Raw genomic sequence first — 9,525 nt, forward strand, 5'->3', positions numbered from 1 at the left:
CAGTTTTCTCGGTACAAATCAAAATTAAGTTTCTCTTTCTGAAAGTCTGTGGTACTTTGTGATTGATTTTCAAATTCTTGCATAAAGCTCTGTGTTAAAACTTAGGTAGGAAGCAATCAAGGAGAGCTTAAGTGATGAGGGACTGGCCTCACTCCAGCTGAGTGGGCAATCGGATCAGCACAGCAATCTTTCCTAATTGAAAGGAAAGATGAGAGGTTGGTCAAGCAGCAAGGAAGAGGATGTCACAAGGCCAAAATGCCAATCTAAAAAGCACTGCTAGATCCCTGACCCCACAAAAAGCGGGGAGAGGGGAAAGGCACAGAATGGAATTGTCCAGGGCTGCTGTAAAATTATGATAGACAGGGGAAAAAGTCAAAAAGGGGCTATTTCTGCTGCTTGTGCCATGGAGAACCCTGCCCACCCTACCACACACAGCAGGTGGGCAGTATTGGTGTAAAGTTATTGGTATAAAGTATCATGAAAGAGAGGATAGCCAGGATGGGTTTTGGAAATCAAAGAGATGGGGGTTTGCACAAAAAACTGGCCTCTGGCTTTGGGATTATGAAGTGATTTCCAGGTTTTCTGTATAAGCCAGTGAAGGATCAGAAGCTGTGGGAAAACAAGAGGAATCACGTAAATTCTTCCTTGTTGTTTGAGGTTTATGCCAAAGCAGAGAACTGACAGCCTGAAGTGAACTACTAGGTGGGCTGTGCCTCTGGTATACTACTTAGAATTATGCTTCTAAAGAAAGGAAAAAGTGTCCTGATCACTACAGAAGCCTTTGAGATACAAATATTCGTTCTGAAAGTATTTAGCATTTCTGATATAAAAACTTGAGAAGTGCCTCTGGGAGCCTATCCAATAGTAAATACCTGCACTTTCAAGAGTTATCATCTGTAGCACAGCAAAGGAAAAGAAGCTTTGGGATGAAGGTGCTTTGTCTTTATCCATCCCCTCCAGAAAAACAAGCAAGTTGAAGATGAGGCAGCTGGAGAGCCAGAAGTCAGGCTGTGCTTCTCAGAGCACAGGTGCAGATACGTGCCCTGGTGATGCAAATGGCACAAGCTCTGGTGCTCTTCAGTGCAACAAAAGAGAGCTGTCATCCTGGCAGGGAAAATTATTCTTGCTGAGCCCTGTTTAGCCTCAGCTGAGCACTTTCTGCACTCATAGAGACCAAGATATCAGTGCTACAGTGCAGCCTGCAAAAGAGAAACACATTTTCTGGGAAATATCTTAGAAAGAGGTGTGATCATAGACTAGAAGTAGTCATTAGCATCATTTGACAGACCATCAGTTAATGGTAGCAAAGAGGCTAACTTCATATCCTCAGTGCTTACAGATCAGTACATCACATCCCCTTTAGGGTTTCACAGAGTGTTGTTGTGATGAGTCACTCACTGTGGGGATTAGAGAAACAGATCCTACTTCTTGCATTTGGGATGGAAGGCCTCAGTCCTGACTGGGCACACACCTACTACCCGCTGCTGTCCTGCATCTGGCTGGGGAAGAGCCTAGCTCAAACCATGCTGCAGGCAGGGAGCAACACAGTCCACCTTCTGGCTCATAATTGCAGAGGTATTCCAACTCCTTTATTTCTTTTGAGATGAATCTCTTGCTCCTGAGGCTCTCAAGGCTCCCTGCAATCTGCTAGCAGCTAGGAAAAATCAGTAAAGTGACTAATGCCTCACCCAGACCAACAGTCCTTCTCTCTGCATTGGCCTTCACCAGACAGCAAATTATAAAACAAGTCTAAAGTGGGCTTTTGCTGTCTGTCAGCAAACCCCTCTGTAGTGTGGCTGAATCAGTCCTAAATGTGTCCTGCTGTAGTAGCATCTGTGCTGAAGCATTCCTTCCATTCACTTTGATGGGAAGAGTTTTCCACATGAGATTTTTTGGGGCTGCACTGATTTTATTATGCTTATTGTAGAACACATTACAGTCCCTACAGAGGCAGCAGATCTATTCTTATCTTTCCATGTTGATGCACTTGTAATTCTAAAACAATAAGAATATTAATATGATGGCGTCAGTAAATCTGATGGCGTTAGCAGGATCTAGTTTCCAAATCAAGCTTTTTTTTTTTTTTTTTCTTGTAGCAGAGACTTTAGAAATAACTTATGCACTTTTTATCTTTACTATTTACCTTTCTTGCTATATGTGCATTTGTATTGATTCATCCTTGCTTAAGGCAAAGTAGCTCTTTGCAAACACTTTGCAGCCTTCCAGACTGTTAACACCTCAGGTGAATTTCAAAATTTCTGAAGCACACGCTGTCCTTAGAAAGCAGAAGCAACAAGCTGGCACACACCTTACACACAACTCTGCCACAACCTCCTTTGCATGACCCAAGCCAAAATAACTTCCACGCTCTCCCAATAACTGAAAGCTTTTGTTAAAGATGTTATGTATAGAGATAGCTTGTTCTGGTTCATGCTCACCTCTGTAGACGTGTAGAGGTCTGACTATAGGGAATATCATGCAGTAGTGCAGTCCTACCTGCAAGCCTGTTCATAGGAATGATTTGCATGAATAAATATTCCTTAGGTGATAATGGAGGTTTAGTTCCACCAACATCAGTCTTCCACTTTCCTCCTCGTCAGCCATTGCAGTGAAGAAAGCCCTGTTTAACAGTTAATGAGTATCTTCTAAAATAACAGTCTTCATTTTAGGTTGCAATCCTGACACTGCAGCAGAAAGCTAAGGAAACTCTCCTGAAGTCGAGCAGCTCATTACAAACCACCTGAGAGCCAAGCCAAGAGCATTCTTTTTCCAGGTAGAGTACTCTCATTTGTAACAAATACTAAGGAAAGAGAAATAATGGGAAGCTTAGCATTTACAATACAGATGAGTAAGCATTTATTTGTTCTCTCTAAATTAAATATACATATGTATTGGCACAGGAAATGTTTCAGAATTTCAGCTTTTATTAATGATGTTTTAACTCCATCAGAGAGCAGCAGATGTTTGTGCTAACATGGATTTACAACAATGCTCTACTTCCCCTCTGTGGCACAGTTTGATAGCTCACTCATCACGCAGCAGCATAGCAAGGAATAAAGAGGGAGATTTGCTTCTGTTTATTAACAATTTTAATAAGAAAGAAAAAGACAAAAAAAAGTTAGAAACTATTATCAACAATGGTTTCAATGGTATTAATCTGAAAGAGTGTCTCCAGGAAATGCATATGACCATAGCCTCAAAATAATTACTGTATCTCAGGAAACATAATATATTGAAACTGTAAGTGATGCAAGTGCATAATTAAAAATACAGCAGCAGTTTTAAAAATGTTGATCAATCAATAGCTGAAATATTTTTCTCTAATTACAGGATTCTACAGAAAAGAAAGTTAATCTGCATATCTTTTCTTCATATGTTACTCTTCTATGGGGATGGTTGGACTAGATGATCTTGGAGGTCTTTTTCACTGTTGGTGATTCTGTAATTCTATAATCTTCCTATTTTCCCTTGGTTTGTCATTTTATCCTCACTCAACAGCATTTACAAAAGATGTTGCTCATGATTTTCCTTTCTTGCTCAAGCCCCATTGGAGGCAAAGATCTAAGGCAGACAGAGGAGAATATGATGCAGCTGCAGATCCTGGCAAGTGAAACTATATCCCAAAAGACTCGGTTCAGTCAGAAATGTGCACTGTGACGGTAGCAGGTGAGGCAGCCCAGTTGTTCATTGCTAAAGAGACATTTCTGAAATCATTAACTGTCATCAACTGGGAGAAAAGGCACACATTTTGATACTGAATGTTGGCAAATCGGATTGGGAAAATATGGTGGATATCTTTGAACACTTTAATCAGAAATGAACAAAATTGGGCCAGATACTCTGTTTTACTGAAATCTGCAATGAAAGCCAGTCATTTGGAGTTTTCCAGCTACTTGTCACTGATGCAGCCAAAACTTGGTGCCCAAAACTTGGAGCAGCAAACAGCATCCTCAGGAAGTGGCCTGGGAACATTTGAGAGCTGTATGAGAGCTGTGGAAGCCCTCCTTGCACAAACCTCTTCCATAACTCTTTTGATGAGATTAGTCATGAGGGTGTGAAGATGATCTATGGTCACTTCCTAACTGTTAGTATACTGAACTCTTCTGGAAAGAATGATGAAAGTGAAGAATTTTCTGAGACTAATACAACATTGTTTCTGAAGAGCAATACATGGCTTCTTCACTTCAATAGAAATAGAAAAAGACTGTGATCTTACAATTACCTTTAAGGAGCCGCAAGCACAAAGCAGCAGCAGATCAGCATCATGCAGGCTGTGTAGTGGCAGGCAAGAAATTCGGCTGGTGCCTTCTTGCATCCTCCCTCCTAGTGACTGCCTGGCCCTGACCTGAGACCTTTCACATGAGCTGTTTTGTTGCCTTTCAGATCTTAAAGAGATCTGCACAGAGATGGGGAGTGCTCAAGGCAGCAAGAAGGCACTGGAGGGCTAGGGCTGCTCTTGCTCTGAGTCTAACCCAATCCTGGTGCTGAGGGTAGGGAAGGAGATGGAAAGAGCTAAAGGAATAGGAGAGGTGTGAAGCCATTCTCTCCTCTAAGTAGCTAGGAGCTGACCTGAGAACTTATGGGGTATTTCTGAGGGCATTTTCCTGAAGGTTTTCTCCATGGCATCTGCAGAGTTTAACCAGGTTTTCCTTCTCAGGAAAAGTGCGACTGAACAACTGCAGTTCTAATGGTGACATATGCTCCATAGAACACATAAAGATCTATCAGACTCCATGTTTATGTGCTAATAACCAATTGAATTTGGAAATAGTCCTGGTTTTGTATGCTTTCTTTCCTTACTAATTTGTTTTCCTAGCTTGTCTGAACTTTGTTATAGTTTATGGGAGTAACTCACTTTCATAGACACTGGCAGCAAATACTCTATTTCTGTATGACTGAAGTTCACATATACTCCTCCTGTTTATGTTCTTTTGAACTGTTAAAAATAACAGTAAGTAATACTGGCATTCAGGTCTGCTTCAAAGATTTAATTCAAACTTCCTTTGGCTGTGCATAAAGCTACAGGATTTCCCCTTCCACAGTCACCCACTACTGACCTGACACATGATCTGCAGAAAGACTGGATGTTCATGGCTTTAGAGAAGACATTAAGAAGTGCACTTTAACCATGGCAAGTCTGTTATAATGCTAAGGCATCCAATAGCCCTGTGAGAGAGTTTTCCCACAGTTAGTTGGAATTTTCGAAGTTTTTAATAAATGTTGGGTGAAAGATTTCTGGAGGTTGCTGCTCCAAAAGGTTGCTCAAGCATGACTATCACCAGCCTTAGATCTGGTCACTGCTTCTTTGTCTAGCTGCATCTTGAAAACTTCCAAGTTTGGAGATCCCATGACTTCTCCCCGAACACACTACCTTCATAGTGAAGAAGTTTTTCATAGAATCATATAATCAGTCTTTCCAGGTACATCATCTGCTACAGGACACCAATTTCTTAGCTGCCTCCTCCTGGTGACTCTCTAATTTCTCGAAAGCAATCTTGCAGGAAGGTAGGGGTCATCCCTGAGCACAGTGTTTGGGTGTTGTCTCACTGTCACTCTTAATCTACTGTTCATGCTCCATAATAGACCTAGCATGTGTTTTGCCTTTTTTTTTTTTTTTTTTTTTTTTGCAATGATACTGTTATTTTACTCATATTATGGTGTTCACTATAAATTTGCTTTTCTGTTAAAAGGATCACTAATTCATCTCACAAAAAATACGTATATGCATTTCAAACATCATTTTTTGTTGCTTCTCTTTTGCAAATATTGAGAGACTGAGTGATACAGGAGCACTCTCAAAATACTGATTTGCAATAGTGAAAATTTGCAGTGAAGCTGAACTTCGTTGCAAGGACAGAGCAGTGAGTGTATTACATCAATGGAGGTATAAATTCATGCCCAGTTTTAAAGTTGCCATTATACCACACTCCAAAATGATTTTTCTACATGTAATCCTAAATTTTCTAAATCCGAATGAAGAGGATCAGCTATTCTCTGAGCACACAAGCCAAGCCAGTCCCAAAGTGCAGGCATACAGCTGCAAAGAGGAAGACCTGCTCATTCCCTGCAATTTAGTCCCTTCATCTGCAAAGTGGAGGACATGCTGTGCCCCTGGTTAAATGCACTTTTGCCTCCACTTTTACTGTCTGTAGCACAGGAAGAAAGAGCTAAGGCTGTTCAAGTTCACTTAACCTCAGCCTAACCCTTTCCCAGCTAATCCTCTCCCAGCACTGCTTACTGAGATGGAAATGCATCAAGAGAAGAAAAGAGAAAGTGGTAATTTGGAAAAAAAAAAAAAAAAAAAAAGGTTTTTAGATCAGATACAAGTAATTTAATGCTTCACAATAAGAGAGGAATTGAAAACAGACTTTTTTTATTCACTTTCCATTTCTCTGTAACATAAATCGTTTCACAGACGTGTTTCCTGTTCTTTTTGTGTGCACTGCACTGAGTTCTCAAAGGCTCTACAACAAAAGAGAAAAGAAGCATTATCTCTGAAGTTTCAGAGGGCTAACAGCTTCATTTACAAAAATGCTCAGAAATGTACCTCTCCTAACACCCCACACAGAAAGGAAACTCAGCAGTTACTCCTGCAGAAAAACACAGCCATACCTTGAGATAAAAACTGGAACATTTCAAGTGCATCAGTCTTGAGATGCTCCATCCATTCCATGACTGAGGGCACCATAGTAGTGACACAGAAGCTCAAGCCTCTCTTCATATTGTCTGGGCAGAAGTTTCTCAACACCAAGACTGTTGTCTGTATATTTCAAGTAACTTCTTGGCAAGGCACACGTTTTAAAGGACTACTACAATTAACCTCTCAAAGATGAATATGATCACATTGAGATTAGGTAGTCCCTTGCCCATTTTCATTCTGTACTTGTAGAAGGCAGAAGTTTTAACAAAAGGGACAGAAAATGATATTTGTAGTATTGTTCAGATGCTGACCTTTGAAAAAGTAAAATTAAAACAAAACAAAACAAAAAAACACTTCAAAGGCTAAAGAAGCGTTGACATGGGAAATCTGCTACTGTTGAAGTTTTTAATAGAGTGGAATACAAGATTTTTCCAAGAAGAGAAAAACATTTCTAGAAATAGTGCAAAAACTGCACTGCCAATCTTCAAAATCTTTATTTCGTATTATTTGTTTCACTTTTTTTTTCCTACAGAGACACACACACAAGGACAGCAAAAACAAATAGAAATGAATGGGCCTTCCAACAATGAAATCATCTTTGTAAACATCTTTGTTTATTATTACAGAAGCAAACCCTTTGTGCTTTTCCTAGTACATATCAACCTCGTGATACTGAAATGATGACACATACAAGACAGAACCTTCCAATTTGGAAGAATTTCTGGCTTAACAGATGTCATTCAAGAGAAAAGAAAACCAAACCAAATAAAAATGTAAGTGGTTTGGCTAAGCTATATTGATTTCCCTATTTTGGCTTAAAAGTTTTATGAAATGCTACTGATATAAATTTTCTTCTTGGCTGTCAGTACATTGTCATCATAATTTTTCATCTCATTTTGCTTTCAAATATTTGACCTGAGCCCATACAACACAATCTTAATTTCATTTCCAGTATCATCCTCCTTTCTCCCTCTCCTTCTCCTCCTGCCCTGGACATATGATTTGAGAAGGACTCAAGCCACAGAAATTCAAATCACATTCTCACACGGAATAGGGAACGATAGAATATATGAATTATTCATGCTCTTTTTGTCCCTCAACTGCAATTTTCATAAGAAGGTTGAATCTCCTTTATGGAGTTTCAAAAATGGGTACTAACTGTTCTCATTATCTTTTTTTGAGTGATTCAGCAGATATGGCCTCAGGAAAATTTCTACTCTCTTAGCTACAGAGATCATGCCAAATTGCAGGTAGCAACAGACACCATTGTATCAGACTCAGCATCAGGGAGATAATTTTCCAGGGAGCTTTGTTTGTCCTTAAAGTAGTTTTCATAGGGGATAGTATTAGACATGGAAACAAATCTGGAGTTAATCATCAAGCATGTTGTTCTGATGATTCCAATCAGCACCTAGAACTGAAAAATTCTCTCTCACGTAGACAAAGAGAGCATGGTCACAAGATGCAGCCAGAGGGCAGTCCTCACTGCAAAAGCTGACTGTGACTGACAAGGGAAAAGAAAGGCTCAGTGCTTGCAGGTGTCAGTGATACAAAGCACTGCATTTCTACTGAAAAACTTAGCTTTTATATATTTTAAGTATTATACTAAAAAAAATCTCAATCTATTTCTTTCACTGTCTGTCATCTCTCTTTAAAATTAAGATAGCTTTTTAATATTTTCTCTGACCCATTGTTGTTGTGGGCTTTCTGGAATCTGCACCATACCTCTGGTAGGCAGGGACCTATTTATGTTAGCTTTCCCCACAGGAGCAAAATGCCTTCAGCTGATGACAGGTGTAGGCTGTAGCACATGGATTCTCTCCAAATCTCTCAAGAACTGCAAAAGCCAAGAGCAGAACAAAGTTACTTTATGTCTTTGTGCAGAGCATGCGGACGTAGATATTTTCTTTTTCAGGCAGCAGTCATTAGAAGTCCATCTAGTGCAAAGAAAAGCAATGCAAAGAAAGCAATAATATTACATTTTTTTGTTTGTTTTTTTTTTTGGTGTGAGACTGGAAAACAGTTGTGGAGAAAAGTACTGCAAGAGAAAATTGCTTTTTTTTCCCTCCGTGTGAGAAATGAATAAAAAGACAACAAATGTCAGTAACAGAAATAAGAAAAAGTTTCAGACAATTTCAGCAGCAAGTAGCTGAGAAAATATCAGTGAGCAAAGAGCTGTTGCTAGTAGAGGCCAGAAAGAGCTCAGATCAGTATGACAGAGGTCTTCAGCAGGCCCCAGTATGCTGCTGCAAAAATACAACATTAACAGATAAAGGAGTGTATGATAGTTCTTGTGTGCAGGAAAGGCCAAAGGTCACACCAGTGTGGTTAGAGATGGACAGTCCCTTCCCTTGACTGGATAGCAATACCAAGCAGAAAATCAAGCCATGCTGATGTTGGATAGGAATAATGATGTTATTTTCATGAGATTGAACCGCAGAAGTGAAACTGATGGAAGTGCAGGAGTTGTTCCTCTAACAGAATCAGACATGAGCAGTTAACTGGAAGTGGCAGGTGGAGTGGCTGTGTGCTTAAAATCTCACAAAGCTTAGAGAGGAGAGGAGAGGAGAGGAGAGGAGAGGAGAGGAGAGGAGAGGAGAGGAGAGGAGAGGAGAGGAGAGGAGAGGAGAGGAGAGGAGAGGAGAGGAGAGGAGAGGAGAGGAGAGGAGAGGAGAGGAGAGGAGAGGAGAGGAGAGGAGAGGAGAGGAGAGGAGAGGAGAGGAGAGGAGAGGAGAGGAGAGGAGAGGAGAGGAGAGGAGAGAAAAGAAAAGAAAAGAAAAGAAAAGAAAAGAAAAGAAAAGAAAAGAAAAGAAAAGAAAAGAAAAGAAAAGAAAAGAAAAGAAAAGAAAAGAAAAGAAAAGAAAAGAAAAGAAGGAAAAAAAATT

This window comes from Tympanuchus pallidicinctus, unplaced genomic scaffold (genome assembly GCF_026119805.1).
Source record: "Tympanuchus pallidicinctus isolate F22 unplaced genomic scaffold, pur_lepc_1.0 scaffold5, whole genome shotgun sequence".
Lineage (NCBI taxonomy): Eukaryota > Metazoa > Chordata > Aves > Galliformes > Phasianidae > Tympanuchus > Tympanuchus pallidicinctus.